The sequence below is a fragment of the Tinamus guttatus genome, unplaced genomic scaffold, assembly GCF_059628265.1.
Source record: "Tinamus guttatus ecotype Peru unplaced genomic scaffold, ASM5962826v1 Tinamus_guttatus_pri_ptg000197l, whole genome shotgun sequence".
Taxonomy (NCBI): Eukaryota; Metazoa; Chordata; class Aves; order Tinamiformes; family Tinamidae; genus Tinamus; species Tinamus guttatus.
Genome location: NW_028288731.1, coordinates 2860781 through 2876715, shown reverse-complemented (window position 1 = coordinate 2876715; position 15935 = coordinate 2860781). Strand labels below are relative to the sequence as shown.

Genomic DNA, 15935 nt, shown 5'->3' with positions numbered 1-15935 from the left:
TGATGGGGCAGCTCTTCAGTGCTTAATCCAAAGATGTTTCTAGGTGCTGGTTTGCCAGGTTGGTTTCAAGAAGGTAGTTCTCATCCTAGATAGCGCAGTGTTATTTGGATGAAGTTGTTTCATTCCTGCCCTTCCACCTGCCTCTGTTACTAGGCTTTCTTGCCTAGAAAATGGGTGGAAAATCCCCAAACCTCTATGTCTCTGGATGCTAGGAGGTAGATACCTAAACTAAAGGTATTTATATAATTATCAAAGCCTGTATGTGCCCTACATTGTCGGGAAAGTAGGGTGACTAGGTCAGTCACTTCGTAAGACTGAAGCTGGATTTTGTGACTGGATTGCAAACCTCCCGGGGGTTCACAGCTTGAAGGCGCCGCGGTGTGAAAGTGCTGTTGATAGAATAAGTGCAGAGAAATAAGTGCCAGCACTTTGCTTTTGTAGCAAATAAAACCCCGCAGTCTGTAGCATGGAAAGGCACTGTTAGCAAGGGCTTGCAAAAGCGTTCGCCATTTTTGTTTGTGTAGTGGCAACTAAAACACCAGGAAAGAATATTTTAACTTCCTAAAAATCACTGTGTAAAACCTGGCATTGGGCTGAAAGGTGTATTGCTCTTCAACTTGTAATAGATTCTGAAATAATATCTTAGGTTGTAGACAATCCTGTAATAGCAGATTTGTTTTTTAATTTTATGACTACTTTTGACTACTTCAGAGGAACACAGGCTCTGCCCTCTTTCTGGTTGTGTGTCTTGTCCAAGGTGTTTGATGATGACAGTGGGACCTGATCGAAAGCCTACTGAGTCCAATGTCAAGTTTTGTGTTGCCTTTGGTGGCTTTTGGATTGGCCACGTAAAGGGCAGCATTAGTCAGTAACTGGTGCAGGGCTAATATTGCTGGCAGGAGCCTGTTTTGGTGAGGTCGGTACATGGCAGCGGTAGCTCTGTGAGGACACTGTCCCTGCTGAGAGGAGAGTGCCCCGGGGCTTAGGACAAGTTGTGCAAGTCGCAGTGTGCGCAACGGGGCTGAGGCTGCGTGAGCCCCCGGCCGTACCGACCGCGTCACCCGTCGGGGAGGAGACGCGGAAAACACGTGGGTTCTGTTGGGTCACCTGGGAGATGAAGATGAGGAAAGTTCATTGAAACTGTCACCGCAGCCTCTTGCCAGAGGCTGCCATTATGCTGAAAAGTGGCATTAGTGATGTTGGCAGCATGGGGCAATTTATTGTTAAGTATTAACTGTGGAAATTTGCCTTTCAGGTACTCGCTCGTGCTGAGCTGCTAGAGATCTGGCTTGCTTTAGTTCCCAAATTGCCATTTTTTGTAAAATGTGTGTGACTGTTACAGGTACTTTTATAATAAACCCCTTGTTTCTCAAGAGCTCTAAACCACGTGCACGTTTTGCAGGTGGTGTTTTGCAGATGCCGTGTTTGTACAAATGAAGATTTTTAAATTTGCATATCTACATAGGCATAATGAATATGTAGGCAGTAATTGTGATGGACTTAGTTGAATGTTTAAAGGTATCGGTAGTGGTGGGGAAATACAAAAAAGCCTGTTTAAAATAATTTGTATTTCTTCTGTATGGTTTAATAACAACACACACGGCTGTGTGGGCACAACCTTAGAAACTGAACTCACATTGAAACCCTTTCATTTCCATATCCAAACAGCTTTGTGTGGTTTTTATTGACTGGTTACAAACAGTATATTAAAACATATGCCATGAAAATTAGGGCACTGTTTCCTACAGCGTGGTTCTTTTCTGTGTGTTATTTACTTTTTCCATCTAGGGAAATCGCAGTAGCATAATCCATATGCTCATGATAAACCCCCCAAGGATGTGCGTTTAATCCAGAATGGGGCTCATTAACAGCCGGAAAGTAGCACAGACTTTTGAGGTATCTTTTAGCTTTCTTGTATACATTTCAGGATCACAAGGGTGCTAGAAATGACTGGTCGCCACGAGGGCACCATCTCAGGTGCTGCGAGCGCTAAAGCTGGGCACGTGGAAGACTGCGAGCACGTGGCTAAGAGCAGGAGCTGGGTACTCGTGGGGGAGACCAGGGCTCGTGTCCCCCAACTCGCTCCCATGTGAGCTCCGCTAGCTCATCCCAGGTGATGAGTGTTTCCCATTTAACTCTCTATCTCACTTCTGGTAATTATTTTCCATCAGGTGGATCTATTAAAAACCAGCAGTTAAAATTAATGTCCTGGAAGTATCTGCTAGTGAGGGATCCTTTAGGCTCAGTCATAATCAAGAAGCTCTTTCCTTGATTGATGTGACAGGATGAGGTGGTACCTACCATGGTACAGAGGGTACCATGAGGATGGTACCTACCATGGTACAGAGCAGGATAGCTGCAAGCACCCTGATAAGTGTATGGAGCATTGCATCTTTCTGCCACTGCTGAGGTGCCAGAGTTTCTTTTGCAAAGCTTTTTCTGTTGGTGGCAAGGTGTTAGGGTGGTTGATTTGTTTCTTGATTGAAACAAGTAACTCTCAACATGCAGTTTTTCCAAGAAGAGTGAATCCTGTCTCCCAGTCTCAAGGCATATGAGCAAACATTCGTTTTTTAGCATTATGAGAGTCACATGGAGTAGTGTTAGTGAAACTGTTTGCTCTGTCATGGTAAATGTAAAGGAAAGCTGTTGGTGTTATCATGAAGCCCATACCTCCTACATAAGTGCTTCAGTCACAGTTTCTGCATAATCATGAATTCTTGAGCATTTCATGATGTCAACAAACCTGTTCATCAGTGTCTAAAGATACCTTACTTCCTCAGTATCAACAAAACCTGGAAGGTGGTTGGTAATGTTACCTTGGAAATACTGAAAGCACACACGAGTATGGGAAGCTCTTCTGTGTTAGTAGCTAGTAGTTAGTTCCTCGTATTTTCTTGTTTTAAACAGTTATTTTCATACCACATACGTGCTGGCTCTTCACCTCAGCCCTGCGTTGTTTCTGTTACCTCGGAGTGGTGCTTGCACTGATCACTAAAACCTCTCCCCAAGTTCAGTTCATTGCTGGTAATGGTATGGATCATTTGTTACTTGTGATAATATGAATACATAACCTGTCTGAATTAAAATACCATGCCTGACATTTCAGACCGAGCCACTGCGATATGAGTATATACCAAAATTAAGGTTGTATCCAATAATTGCTCATATGGAAAGGGGTTGGTTTCACCTAGCTGTCCAGGCCTTGAGTAGGGGTTGTGTGACAGCAGGAGGATGGAGCTGCTAATAAGGAAAATCAACTATTTATTTTCAGGGTCGAGTAGGCTGGGATGTGGCCCAGTGCTCATCCACAGTGCTCCGACTCTCTGGGATTTTGGCCACATTTGACTATGGATTGTGAGGGCAACCTACAGCTTTAGGAATCATGTGCAGCCAGGGGGCAATTCCTTTTGGAAACAGTTGTGATTCTTTCGAGTAATTTGGGGTGAACTTCTTCACATGGCACATGTTTTCTGGGAAGTGGGACAGCTTAGTACTAAGAGGCCACTAGAAGTTTGGCACAGAACATGAGCATGCAACAGACTCAAAGGGGTGAAAGCTTAATGAAGACTGAATAACCTTAAGGGGACTCCGTTCAGATGCGGTATAGTTTCCAGAAATACCGACTGTTCTTCTGGTGCAACATGGCTTTTACTACTAACATTTGCCTAAAGTAGCTTCGGGTGAAGCCAGTGTTCACAGCAAATGCCCTGCTCCATGCTCAGAGGGACAGAGGGCCCAAGGGGTGGCCTCCTGCTAGCTGGGTGCAGCTGGATGCTGGCACCTCTGCTTTGGCTCTTGCCTCCCATGGGCTCCAGGCAACTCTTCTTGATCCGTGTGCGAGGGAAGGCTGCTCTTCAGCACCAGGAAAGAAACGAGAGAGACTTTCATCAGCAAGAGGATGGGAAGACCAAAGAAAGCTCCCAACTGCACCTCTGCTCATTTCAATTCAAGCAAAACTCAGAGAAATCCCTTCTTAATGCCTGAGAATAAGAAGCAGCTGAGCACTGAGATTCCTCAGCTTGCCTTCAAAAGGCCGTGTCTTCTAATCATCTCAAAGCAGCCAACATGAAAGCTCCTTCCAGAGAGATGTCACAGAAGGTCACACGTTTTCCTTTGAATGATGAGCAGTGCTTTTAAAGGAGCTTAGTATAAACTTCAGGCCTGTGGCCAGATGATTTGTTTACTGTATACAGAGAAGCTGCAGTCCTTAGCTAAGCAGGAATGGTAGCTCTGTCATTAGAGCTTGAATGGAAATTTAGAAAATCTGCATGCATTTCCTTCAATGCTATAGAGCTCATGTGTGATTTCAGGCAAGATATTTTATCTTCCTTGGCCTCAATTCACAGTCTTTCAAATAAAAAGTGGGCAGACAACTACACAATTCTTTAGAAGTGTTTTCCTTGAAAATGAATCCACAGATCACCCTCAAAAATCAGGAGGGAGGCCAGCAGCTGAGAAGGAGAAGGCAAGCCATAAAGACTAAAAACAGATAAGTTTCCCATCATGTTATTTGTACCGTTTGGGTATTTATGATAAAGAACCCCTGCATTTTAACTACAAAAACATGGCGAGAATTTGGTTTTCCTTTTCTCTCCTCGCTTTGTCTAGTGTGTTATAAGCCCTCCAGCACTGCCCTTTTCTCAGCCTGTGCTCTGCCCAGTGCCATGGGTCCCACTCAGGCAAAGGCTGCATGTGTGAAGGATATATTGAGCACTTGGGGGTATACTAGAAATAAATAGGATCGTGCAAGATCACTGGTGCTTGTTCTGATTGAAGTGAGGAACCTGGGGTTACGTACAGTCGTATCATGGCAGTCTGCCCAAGGAACCAGTGATCTAAGAGAAAACGTTTTTTCTCATCATTTTGGTCTCTTACTCCTCCGCAGTAAGACTGTTACAAAAGCCTGAGCTATTTAATTCCACTGCAGGTCTGATCGCTAAAGCAATGCGGGATTCATCCTGAGCCCAGGATGTGCAGAGCTGCAAGAACCAGCTGCAGCTGCTGCCTTGTGCCCGCCTAGAAGGTTCTTCCGGAGGCAAAATCCAGCCTTGGCTGGTGGCATCAGCTTTGGCCACGTGCAGTTTGTTCCTCCTGTCCTGAGATGTAATGGCCCTTTCCACTTACAGATGTGGGTTTGGAGCCCTGGGGTTATTTTTTTTAATAATAATCTGCCCAAAAGGTATAAATTTTGTTACTGAATGTGTCGATGCAGAAATGGACGCTCTCTTTGCTGTGATTATCACTGTTCTACGTGAGTGCATTCAAACTGAAAATGTATTTTCTATGATTCCATAATGCTGAGTCCAGGTCCGAGGATCCATTTTCAAATGAAAATGAATTGAAAGTTGATGAGGATTTTAAAAGAAAATATCTGCCAGGTGGGCAGGACTGCTAGTCTGAGTAACTGAATACTCTGAAGACTACACTTTACATGTGATTTGTTTAGACATGTGGCATAAGTTGTGCTGAAGTATCTAAAGTGCTCTGTTAGAGAAGGCTACAGCCACTGTGGTCAAGGTAACCTGTGGGTTTGATTTTTAATTTCAGTTTCTCTGTTCAGGTACTTACGTACTGCAGCACCGTGTTTCGCAGGAGGCTGTTACGCACTTCTGAGTAAGGAGTTCCTATTTGTAAGTTGTTCCAAGATGTACATGCTAGCTCTAAAGAAGAGGGAAATTCACTGGACAAATCAAGTACTGAAATCTTGTTTTTAAGATTGTTCAAATGGCAGTTTAGGTTTAATAGGTTTGGCATGAGCTGTAACGTCCATAATGCTGCATTTGGCTTGTCTGTGTACGTGCAAGTGCAGCGGCCAGGGTTGGTTTTTGTTGGGAAAGCGCTGTGGGCGCTGTGGGCAAACCGCGCGGCCCGGCACTTGGGGGGACTCGAGCGGGCGAAGTGCAGCTTCCAGCCCACAAATCACTGCCCGTGATTGCTCAGCTTAGTAAAAAGCATTGTTATTTTAATGCCTTTCAGCACAGTTGGGAGCATGTGGTGCTGAGAGAGAATAATAATTTTCTTTACAGGGATTGAGTTTCAAGGGGTTAGAAATCTCTGTTTGCCTTGGTTTTCTTGTTGCGTTGCCACTTGCTTAGCATTTTCAGATGTGCTGTACAGTTTTCTGAGCGAGGAAATGGGACGTGTGACACTGGTACTCCACAGGACCGTGGTTCCTCATCTCCTCAGTGCTGCCTGTTTGCTTAATCACAAGCCAATTAAAGTATAACAACGGAGCCCGCTTCAGAGCTGGGCATGGCGCTTGCAAGCAGAGAGGAGGACGTGCATGCAGTATGTTCAGGGCATTTGCCCTTGTAAAATTCTCTCAATTCTTGGCTTTTTTTTTTTTTCTTTTTCCTTTGCATTCAGTGAACACCTTGGTGCAACATCTTATAAGACATCTCTCATGAGATAGTGGTCTCCTGCTTCCAGCAGTTTCTAGTTATCTTAAACTTTGTGAAAGATGTATTTTTTTGGTTAATCTAAATAAAGTTATCTGAAATGAATGCTGTGAAAGGAAAACACTCCTGTTCTTACAAAATCTGTAAACTTTAATAAGGACACACAGGCATGTATTCTTTATGAGTAGACTGGCCTCAGCTTGACCCTGGCTAGCCATCTGGAACCTTATTTCTTAATAACATATAGTCTGCTGAGTTTGACTTTTATGACTTATGCTTAAGCTATTAAATACAGAACATTTGGTTTCACAGGAACTACATGATTTTCAAATAAACAACTGGCTGGAATATATACATTACATGAGAGAATCCATACTGCAAACTCTCTCACAAATGAGAGCAGGTCACTTCTCTCTGCCTTGTCGCGAGTGAGGGTAGTGAAGAACTGATTTCACAGATTTAGATTTGGAGCTGAGATTGAAGCTCGGAAGTAGGGCTAACTGGAAGGGGGTTTAAATGGAAAAAATGTTCATGGGAAAGGATCGTTTCAGTGAGCTTCCGATTCCGAGACTTCGGAAGCGGCAAGTGCCGTGTCCCAGGCAGGCTGGAAATGAAGAGGGAGCGGAGAAGTCCGAGGAACCTGCTGAGAGTCGGGCCCCAGACGTTGGTGCGGTTTGTGTTGGAGGACGACAGACCCCCAAGTGTAGCGGTTTGAGCTCTGTGACTAGCGTGACTGTGGCTTGTACGGGATCCGTAGCCCTTAGGCATCCCTGGATCTTCTGGGAATGTGCAGTCCTCCCCGAACTGCCTTTTCTTGCTAAGGCCCGGGTGGCAGGTGCCTGTCGGGTCTGTTTGCTGCTTATGGCCATGAGGGTTTAGCGAAGAGAAGGGCAGATTGAAGGAAAATCAGGGGAAGAGGGGAAAACTGCACCGGCGTGTGCAAGTGATGGGGTGGTAACAGTTCACGGTGGCTGTCACAGGCCGCCTGAACGCTTCATATGGGGGGGTTGGCAGTGGAGATCTCTCCAAGCCCAGAGGGTCAAGACCTTCAGGCAGCACTAGAGGTAGTGAAGTTGGGTACTCAAAATCCATGGCAAAGAAAGCACAAAGCTTGCCCTCCTCAGCTACCCAAAAGACTTGGCATTACCTAGCTCCCCTTCACCCTGTGACAGATGACTTGGCTGCTCCAGATTGCTAATGGAGATAAGCAGTTTAGAGGTGATTTAGAAGATAAAGGGTTTAAAGCCTCTGGGACCTTTTGCTCTGCAGTTGCTCTGCAGTGCATGAGAGGTGCAGATACTGCTGGGGTGTGTGTGAAGGGGGACAGCTGATGCACATACAAAAAGGCAGCGCGGTTCCTTCCCAGAGGGAGCCCGGCACCCCTCGGGATGCATCGTAGCTCATGCCCATGTGCCCTGCCCATGTGCCCACCACAGGCTGAGGTGCTGCAAGCTGGTGCTTTGGGCCCTCTTATCTCACATGCATGAATCCCAGTGCAAAGCCTCAGTTTAGATGTGGTTACTGTGGGAGCTGCACGAACTGCCCAGCCTGGTCTCCGTTTGGAAAAGGTAACTTGTTGGATTAAGGGATAACGGGCAGCCAGGTGGTAACAGCAGCCTCGGGACAGGCTGAGGCGCGGGGCTGGCTCGGACCTCCCCACAGAGGCGCTGCGCTTTGAAGCGCGTCCGCTTCTCCCGGCGTGATGCAGTTTGTGTTAACATGCACGTCGGGAAGCGGCTGCGCCTGGCTCCTGCGGGAGGCTGGAATTACACCCCGCGCTGCAGCAGCCGCAGTGCTCGGATTGTGCGTTCAAGCTTCCTGCTAGAGCACAGAAGCGGGAGCCGAGTGACCTTGGTTTTCACCCTGTCTCAGGCAGTAACTCACGCTGTGATCCACAGGGGGTCTCTCAGTCTACAAACCTTCCAAATGAAGGTTTATTACTTTTTTAGCCGAATCATCTTCTAAAGTTTAACTGATACCTTTAAAGTGTATAATATCCCACTGACAAGAAAAGTAAATTCAACCCAAACCTAAAAAGTGACATTTTTACTGTGCCTCACTCTGCATATCCCTTACATGTCTGAAATATGGTTGACTTGCTTATAGGATATATGGAGAATATTTTCTGTTTCTGTAGTAGATCATAGCAATCTCTGCAGGATGAACACTGGTTTATTTGGAAAAGATTCTGAAATGAGAGGAAGGAGCCAAGTCAGTGCAGTATTTCTTGCTTTCTAACCTCTTCTTTGATGTCCTTCCTCATTTCTGAGCCACAGAAAGACCCCCTTTCTGCCTCCTGAAATTCGTATTTTGGTTCATACCTAAAAGGCAGTGGATGATTTTCTGTGTGTCGTATCAGCAGGAAGCCCTGCTCAGTCGCCTGCATCCCAGCTCCATGTGCCTTCCCAAGAGCCTGCTTAGGATCATACTCCTTGCAGGACCGATTTTGGTTTTGCAGCCATGAAGCTTAGTGAGGACTATGCCTTATGTGCTCTTAGTCCACGGATGGGTTAAAAGTGGTGTTTAACACAAGTAATAGTGGATCTATTCTGAAGTAGGTTGTTCTTTATGCTGTTCATTTACAAAAAATTAAAAGGAAAGAGTCATGATTATTTCTTACCAGCCTAGTGTTACCCGTGTTTGGCAAGGTGCCTAGCAGTGCTACGCTGAAGCAGGGAAACGCGGGGGTTCTGTGCATGATGTTGAGGTGAGGCCAGCGCGCCTGTGTCAGGCTGGAGATTCCTCGGTTTTGGATTGCTAATGCTTCTGTCAGATTTGACTATTTGTAGGAAACAGCCCTTAGCTGAAAAGCAGTCTCTAGCGAGCCCTTCCTCTCCAGCCTGGGAAGGTGGAAACGTGTCCACGCAACAGCGTGACGGTGTCTGAAATAGCCAAGACTTCTCACAGCAAATGGCAAAAACAGTGGTGCAGTGCCAGCCTCTCACCATTAGCAGCGAGTCTTAGGTGCCCTCTGGGAGGCTGAATTCATCCGTTAAGCGAGTTAGCCAGAGTGGAAACCAAAGGGGCATCTGTGGCCAAGGCAGAGCAGCATGGGCAATGCAGAGTGACCCGACGCCTTCCTGCTTTGCGGAGCAACCGAGAAAAAATAGGCCAGTTGTTCATTTTACAAGTCTCTTAAGCCATCGTAAGAATTTATAGGAACTCACTATACAATAAATTATAGATATAAAATAGCAGGTGGCACATCTTTCAAGCAGCCTGCATAAAAATTAATCTTGACAAGATCAGGAAAACAGCCCCCAGACCTATCCTCGCTGAGCCAACTACAAAGGAAGTTGTAGTTAAAAGCAAAGGAACGTTAATGACAGGTCTGCGCTGGTGAATTCGGCGAAACGCTTCAGACGCCTCAGCAATAACTGTCAGCAGAACAACTTCTTCCCCGTTCGTTATTAAATCGGATATACTATTAGACACCATTAGTAAAACCCAGACACCATATATCTTCATCAAATGCAGCAAATGTCTTTGCCTTGGAGGTTTGTGAAACACAACCCGCCTTGGGGTGCTAGCTGGGCTGCTGTAGTGAAGCTGTGAAAATGCCCATGTGCTCGTTTTCCCCTTGCCCTCCCTCGTCCTCCTCCATTGCCTCTTCATTCCCTTCTTCTCGGCAGCTGCAAATGTAGCCGGGTTGCTTCTGCCAAGAGGACAAGGAAATCATCTCCTCCAAAGGGAACCGTGCTGACACAGCTGACCCCGATTTCCAGACGGGACCGAGCGGTGTCTCCTGTCGGCCGCGCGCTTCAGGCTCCGCTCGCCCGCCTTGCTGGGAAGCCCAGGGCGCTCGGGATCCTCCCCAGCTCGGCCTCGTGGTCACAGCCCAGCCTGGCTCCGTCTCCTTCGCTTTCTGGAAAATGAGCTGCTTACACCAGCAGTGGCAATCCCACGGTATTTCCCCCGTGAGGAAACTCACTCAAAAGTTTTAGCTTTTTGGACTCTTTTTGAAAAAACCTTAAGAATTTGATGTGGATTACTCTAGTGGAAAGGGGATTTCTGTAGTTGCCAGACAAATGGTGCTACTTAACTGGTGGGAATTAGAAAGTGCTAAGAGTAATCCAGTTGTTTTAAATACAGAAGCAATTTAATAGCTTTTTAGAATAAATACATTTCTGATGGCAAGATCAGCATTGCTTGTTTTGGGAGCGTTAAAGCCTTTAATAAATGAGCAAGGCAGTTTCGGGCGAAGCACAGAGCTGGTGCTTCGCCTCAGTGCAGTCTGGCTGCTGCGGTGCTGCTGTAGCCCGAGTCCTTCGCCTCCATCCTCTCCACGCACCGGCTGAAATTTAGATGCATTGGATCTTCATTTCCTAGCATTTTGGGACTCGATTAGAAATAACTGCATAGTGAATTCTGCCCTTCAAACACCAGTGGATTTTCTTTTTTAGCGCATCTCTGAAAAATGTTTGTCATTTTAGCTTAAGCTTCTCCTGCTGATATGGAGCGTTGGGGAGGGAATGGAAAGAAGGCACAGGGTGGGCTGCCAAGAAAGAAACTGCATGGAAAGTTTGGTGCTAATGGATCAGATCCGTTTGCCTGAGTCCTTTGCTGTGTGTTTGTATGTGCTCATTGGGTTTTCCTCTATCAGTTTTTCTTGGTAGATCTCAAAGTGCTTTACAAAAAGGAGTTACAATGTCTCACGTGTATGCAGGCTAAGTAGCATGTAGTGGGTGACGTGTTCTGCCCACAGGTGAATGGCAGAGCTGGGAATAAAACCCAGGTATCTTTATTGATTTTACTTGCTAGGTGGCAGTGGGATTCATTGGGATAAGCAGGCATGACCCCGTGAAGGTTTTCCTTTCCAAAAAGTGACATCTTTCCTTTGCCACCTCGCCGTTGGGAGATGCCCATAGGAAGAAGCAGCCCCATTCATGCTGTGGTGGCAGCTGCTGCCCAGGCACTTAGAGGTTAACTTCTCGTGTTTGAGATAACTGCCCTAAATTTGGAGCTGCTGGCTCCTCCGTGGGGGCGGGTGTCTCTCCTGTTTTCTGGGGGAAGAATCTGTGAAACATCTCATTTTCTTCCTAGTCAGGAAGGGGTGGAAATGTCAATTACAACCTCTCCCCAGCAAATTGCTGGGGCAGCAAAACTGCCTCCTACTCCTGGCATGTTGTATTTTGATTGTCTGGTATTTTTGTGTTCTGCTGCTGGCTCCCATTTATCCCCTTGATTGCAGCAGAATTTTAGCAGGGAGGTGGATGACGTTTCAGCGCACAAGTTTTAGGACATGCGTTCAATGGAGGTTGAAGGGGACAATGTGAAAGCGCTAAGACAAATTCTCCCTCCTTGTGCTTAAAAATGGCATCTAGTCCTGGGGAATTCACGTGAGTCCATTCTCGGGTTAACGTCCTTGCCGAGCGCAGCTCTCCTGTGTCCCCCTGCCCTGGTCCCGGCTGCGCCGCGTTATTTAGCACTGGTGACACAGCTGGAGGCTGCCAGGACGCCGAGCGCTCAGCTCGGCTGTGGAGGACATCGATCTCTCTGCTGAGCCAGAGCAAGGGGGATTGGCTTATTTTAACATTCCTCTTCATGCTGCGGGTGGGTAGAATCGATGCCGGCTGGAGTTTCTGGTGCAGCTTGTTTAATGTAACTGCTTATTGCATGAGATGGGTCATGAAGTTGTTACCGGCTGCTTTCCCTCTGGCAGGTCGAGGGAAGAGGCAGGTCCTTGGCAGTCCCAAAGCGAGCTGCATAACACAGAGGAGCCGGGCTGGCATCTCAAGGGAACCTTGGGAAATAAAGCTGGGAGAAAAATGCGTGGACATAAGTGTTGTTAGACATATGTTGCATTTTATAGCCCTTACAGCGTTGGGTTTATGCTAAACTCACTGAATAGAGACTTAATGGGGTGTGTGTCTCTTTTTTTTGTAGGAACAGAAAATTTTCCTCATTTAACAACCAGACGCCACATCCTATCGCCTGCCTAACCAGGTATGACTTTTTACTTGTTCTGTAGTTTGACAAGGAGGCTGCTTCCACAGACTGGGGAAACTTTGAGAGAAGAACAAGAAGAAAACTCTTAGCTTTTGGGATACCTTATTTTCCTGGGGTTAGTTCTCACTTCAGTAATCCTCCATTTTATTTTACTTTAAAAGCCTTTGGTTGCTGAGGGAAGCTGTTGTACTGTTATCCAAGCAGTTGTCTTCCTCCTTTTAGCTTAGCAAGACCCAGCCGTGTGCAGCAGGGGTGTAAAATGGTCTTTCATGAAGGCAGAATTGGAGAGGTGGTTTTGGTGCCGCGCACAACCAGGGCTCGTCGTGCCCTGCCGCTGCAGCAAGTTGTGCTGGAGAAGAGAGAGGAATGGTTTGGCACAGGAAGGACAAATGCAATCCTGCCCAGCGTCCAGAGTTTGGAGTGACTGGGTTAGATAGAAGAAGATACACTTCAAGAAAGAGGAAAATTTCAAGAGACTCAAAAGGCTGAAAATGAGCATCATAAGGAACTTGTGCTGCCTGTACCTTATGAACCTTATGCCTATACCTTTGTTTTTCCGGTATATCCCAATACAAATGTATTCATTTCAGTTTAGTTTAGTTTAAAAGCAAGCATAGTTCCTGTTTGCGCTACCAAATGAGTTTGGGCATATGGGAGAGGAGTTAGTTTGAGATATCTCATAGGAAGCCCGAGGAAGAAATGCAGTAGGGCGGAGTGAGAAGGGTGGCAAAAAGCCCAAGTTTCCACTGTGACAACTGCGGCTGGGCAGGGCAGGGTGAGATGCTGCTGTTCAATCTGGGTGAGGTTTTGTGCTCGTGCTTATAACTCAAAATCAAAACCAGAAGGTTTAGTGAGCTCTTCAGGTGCCTACAAAAGCTCTTTGAGGTGCATTAAAATGAAGGACAGGCAGCATCTTGGAGTGGCTGTGGCCTTCCAGGTATCTCCTGTTGGCTCAGCAAGGTGGAGATAGTTCAGGCTCTGCCCCTCTGAGGAGTGGTGTGAAAATAAATGTGATCTTCAGCTGGTGAAAACTACTCCCCCCACTGTGTTGTCATTAATTAAAAGGTGCTGGATTATACCAGTTAAGAGCCTGTTTCTTCTGCAAGGTTGTACTTTAGAAAAAAAAAAAAAAAGTTGGAGCAATTAATAAGGACTGATTGATTGGAGGTATTTATCTGTCCATGGGCCGTCACTCTGGAGCTTATTTTCCTGGAATATGACATGCTTTTGAGTTTTATTATTTAGCATTTAAAAAATGTAGCATGAATTTGGTTTACAAATAAAGGAATATAGAATTATGGAGCCCTTTAAATCTTTCATGTTTTTTTCTTGCTCTTTTATGGTTAGAGTAGAGCTCTGCTGTTCTCCATAAGAAATCAATGCCAGGCTTCTGAGGCTGCCAAGGTACTTAAATAAATAATAATAAAAAAGAAACATCAAACACAGCTTTAAAGTAGGGCAACCTGCTGATGCTAGTGAGTGAAAAAAGTTCAATAATGTAAGATCTGGGCTCTGAGTGCCTTTGTGTGCACGCACACACACACACGCTCACTTTTAGGGAGTCTCTTATTGTTACACTCAATTTTTGCACTGCTCTTTTCCGTGTTATTCCTGGGAAGAGTGGCACAAACAGCCCAGTAATTTGGGAAGGGACTTTAACCTTCTGGACCCTGACCTGCAGCAGGGCAGGAGCCACCAACAGCTCCTGCGAATCCAGTATCCCTCAGCGAGGAGACAAACTGGTGGTTGGGTGCTTGGTAGTGGCTGTTCTGCACAGCACGAGGCCACGGCGAACCTGCTGTATCCTCAGCAATTCTATGTGCCACTGTTCTGTGCCTGTAAACATCTGAATGCACTTAAAGTGAGCAGTGCACAGTGACTTGTACTTCAGGCTTAGAATTTCCCCTTCTCTTTGTTTGTAAGTTATCACTGTGCAGGAAGGTGTTGGTGAGCAAAGATTAGAAGGGATTTCAGGTAAAGTAATGCTGTTGATAGAAGCCTGAAAGATTTCCTGTAGTGATGAAATCTCATCTTGATTTCTGAAGTCATCCAATGGAGAGTAGTTGTTCTCCTTTTGCTCACTTCGTTTTTTTGTCAGTGATTTTTGTAGCAGTACCTCATTTGATGGACACCTTTTGCATTAAGCAGGGGGAAAATGACACTGGGTAAAGATTAAAAGTGGACAGAGAGAAGGATGAATCAGTGGCATTCATGGGGCCTTCTCTTTTCCCATGCAGTCATCGTGTGTCCTCTTCTCAGCATAGATAAGGTTATAAGGAGGCACTTCCATCTGCTCTCTCAGCCGGCTGTGGCTTTGAATCCTCTTTCATGAATCTTCTCAGAAATAGTCTCCCTCCTGCTGACCAGTAGGCTGTTCTGTAATCTCACTATTTGCTGGAAACCTCTTCCTAATGTCCAGCTCAAATTTATCAATGGCCAGTGTGTTCTTGTGCCAAACTAGCCTTTGATTTTCCCTCCTTAGTGTTTATTCCTTATTATCAATCTTCCTCCTCCTTCCCTTGATGGGAGGACTGCTGCAAGTTTTATAATCAATCTGCCTTTCCCTCCTTTCTTCTGATCATCTTACAGGCTGTTATCTGTACCCGCTCTCAGCCGAAAACACCTGTTTTGATCACGAGAAATACAAATCACTTGTATTTATCAACTGCAATCAGGCATCTGCCATGTTTTGAAAGGGCTTAGGCGTGCTTGTTAAGTGCTGGGAAGGAAGGAGAATGTCCCCTGTCACTAGTAAATCATGGTGATGACGGTGGCGCTGTTAGTAATAATCCTACCTAGCAGGCTGACTCACTAGTAGATTCTTTAAAAACTTGTTTATAGCCAAGAAGTGAAATTGTTCAAGCAGAGATGGTGGCTTGCTGCAGCTTTTCAGTAAGCGCCTCCCCAGCTCTTTGGAAGCTGGAAGGGGCCTGGAAAGCTGGTGGGACTACAATAGTCCTTCCTTTGGCCTGTGTAGGGATGGGCAGAGTTGCCTTAGTTTTGAGGACGAGTATGGCAAGGAAGCGGAGCTGGACCTCGCACTGCGCTGCGGCAGCACTCAGGGCTTTGGGCATGAGCAAGCAGGGTGAGCCAGCAAGCTGATTCTGGCTGTTGTGAAGATCTGCTGTAGCTGAGGAATAGATTTTCTTTTGCATCCCCAAGAGTAAACGCGTTTCGTTCTGCAGATCAAGAAAGTCTGGTGTGCTAAAGCTGAGTTTTCACATCTCTGGTTTCTTTCCCTCAATCATAGGACCAGAAAGAACACTCAACCTCATGGAGTAGAAGCTGAGCTCTCCTGGAGTCGGTTGAAGAGTTGTCACTGACTGCAGTGAGACCTTTGAATTTCTTTTAAAAATTGCCTCTTTAAAAATAGCTTACCTTGCTGGAGATTGCAGCATTATGTTTATATGAAAAAGGGATAGCCTATAATTATCAAAGATCCAATATTTGTGTAGCGAGGCATTGGGGTTTTTGATCTGCCTGCAGCGCTGGCTGCCTCGGCGCACGCGCCAGCCTTTCATTGCTGGGAGCTGCAGGGCGACTCCACGTGAGTCCCATTGCGCCATCGCCCAGGGCGCACCCGACGTG

At 46.1% G+C, this 15935-nt stretch overlaps 1 protein-coding gene across 11 annotated transcripts in view; it reads left to right on the top strand.

Annotated features, from left to right (window-relative positions):
* MAP2 (microtubule associated protein 2) overlaps positions 1–15935 on the top strand; it is a 131667-nt gene that overhangs the window by 37541 nt on the left and 78191 nt on the right. For all 11 annotated transcript variants that reach the window (XM_088523706.1, XM_088523711.1, XM_010222566.2 and 8 more), the window contains exon 3: positions 12285–12344. The gene's annotated coding sequence lies outside the window, so the exon portion shown is untranslated. The remainder of the gene's footprint in view (positions 1–12284; positions 12345–15935) is intronic.